Genomic DNA, 2,250 nt, shown 5'->3' with positions numbered 1-2,250 from the left:
ACATATTCAACAATCTTACATTTTCTTCTTATGTAGAAGCCTCCGAATTCACTTGCACATCTAATTGTTCATGATTAGAACTTTCCACTTGTTCTTTGGGCATTCCAGTAATTATGGTTTCCTTTGATCAGTCTGCAAGATTTTGACTTTCCTTTAATTACTTGAAAAAGTGCATAAGGATAGGTGTATGAGTTTCCTGTTGCTGCTGTAACAAACGACCAGACCTCGAGCCAGGGGCGCCCCGGGAGCACCTACCCCATGGGCTCTCCGCCTGCCCGCCAAGCAGACATGAGTGAGACTGTCGTCTGCTCAAGCCGGCCATTATGATGCTTTACAATGACAACAACAAGTGATGGATGCCTGCTGGCATGGGCTCCCAGGCCTTCAGACGCACAATCTACCACAACCCCACCGCCAACTCCTTCTGGGTGGTCAGTCGGAAGATGCAGCCGGACCAGCAGGTGGCCATCAACTGTGCCATCGTCCGCAGTGTCAAGTATAACCAGGCCACCCCCAACTTCCACCAGTGGCGTGATGCCCGCCAGGTCTGGGGCCTCAACTTTGGCAGCAAGGAGGACACAACACAGTTCACCACCAGCATGGCCAGCAGCCTAAGGAGGAGGGCCTCTGCCCCCCCCCACCACCTACAGCACCTCCTACCTGGTCCGTCCAGAATGGCCCCTCCGCAGAGGAGGTGGAGCAACAGAAAAGGCAGCAGCAGGCAGAGCACGTGGAGCGCAGGGTCTCCAATGCAGGAGGCCCACCTGCTCCCCTGGCATGGGGGCTGCCCCCACCTCCTGGACCTTCCCTTCCTCCAGGTCCTCCCCCACCCCCTGGTCTCTCCTCCTCAGGGGTCTCGGCTGCGGGCCATGGAGCAGGGGCAGGCCCACCCCCTGCGCCCCCTCTCCCTGCAGCACAAGGTCCCAGTGGTGGAGGGACCGGGGCCCCTGTCCTGGCCACAGCCATTGCCAGAGCCAAACTCAGGAAAGTCAGCAAGCAGGAGGAGGCCCCAGGGGCATCCTTGGCCCCCAAAGCTGAGAGCAGTCGAAGCACGGGCGGGGGCCTTACAGAGGAGATGAACGCCATGCTGGCCTGGAGAAGGAAAGCCACACAAGTTGGAGTGAAACCCTCCAAGGATGAATCTGCCAATGAGGAGCCAGAGGCCAGAGTCCCAGCCCACTGTGAATCTGTGCAGAGACCCTGGGAGAAGAACAGCACAGCCTTGCTAAGGATGAAGTCATCTTCTTAAGTGACCACTTCCGAGGCCCACCCCTCTACGCCCAGCTCCAGTGATGAGTCAGACCTGGAAAGTGTGAAACAGGAGCTTCTGGAAGAGGTGAGGAAGTAATTGCAGAAAGTGAAAGAGGAAATAATTGAAGCCTTTGTCCAGGGGCTGAAGAAGCTGGGTTCCCCCTGACCACAGGGCCCCAGAAGATCCGGTTTCTCCTTTCCACACATGCCCTCACCAGTCACCTGCTTTCCCTGCCTCAACTTGACTTGGAATTGGCTGAAGGCTACACAGGAATGCATCTTCTCCACTCCCCATTCCAACAGGATGTGGCTTTCCTGGCACCATGCAAACACCCATACTGGCTGCTGATTGGCTGGGGAGCCTTAATTAATGCTTAATGCCTTTGAAGTTTTGGTTTTTTAAGGAAAAAATATATATTTATGTTTGGGGGGAGGAAATTTTTTTCTCTTTGGTTTTGATAAAATAGGGTGTGGGGAGTTTTTAATGCTGTGCCCTAGGCTTGTCCCATTTGAGACAGCTATTTAATGGGGGGGGTGGGGGGGTGTTCCACCAAGGCTGGGGACGCCTCCCCCCACACCAGGACTTCCCTTCCCTCTGGCTCCTTCCCTTTTTCTATGAGGAATTAAGATGCTGTAACTTTTTGGAACATCAGTTTTTTTATTTTTTTATTTGGGTAGGTTTTGGGGTCCAGACCATTTTTACCCTCTGGGGAAAATAAGATGAGGGAGAAAGGAAAATGGGGAGGAAACCTCCCCTCTCCCTCCTTCACCTTTAGCTTCTTGAAAATGGGCCCCTGCAGAATTAATCTGCCAGTTTTTATAAATACTAAAAAAAAAAAAACAAAAAAAAAACCCCCACAAAACAAAAAACAAATGACCAGACACCGAGTGGCTTACAATGACACAAATTTATTCCTTACAGATGTGGAGATCAGAAGTCTAAAATCAGTTTCACTGGGCTTAAGTCAAGTGTCAGCAGGCTTGGTTTCTTCTGGGGAG

General features: G+C 52.3%; 1 pseudogene; it reads left to right on the top strand.

Moving 5' to 3' along the window:
• Positions 1-243: 243 nt before the first annotated feature.
• On the top strand, positions 244-1,553 carry LOC105090603 (vasodilator-stimulated phosphoprotein-like; annotated as a pseudogene).
• The last annotated feature ends 697 nt before the right edge of the window (positions 1,554-2,250 follow it).

The sequence above is a fragment of the Camelus dromedarius genome, chromosome 26 (assembly GCF_036321535.1).
Source record: "Camelus dromedarius isolate mCamDro1 chromosome 26, mCamDro1.pat, whole genome shotgun sequence".
NCBI classification, from domain to species: domain Eukaryota; kingdom Metazoa; phylum Chordata; class Mammalia; order Artiodactyla; family Camelidae; genus Camelus; species Camelus dromedarius.
Note: the sequence above shows the minus strand (reverse complement) of the source record. Positions and strands in the feature narration are given on the sequence as shown.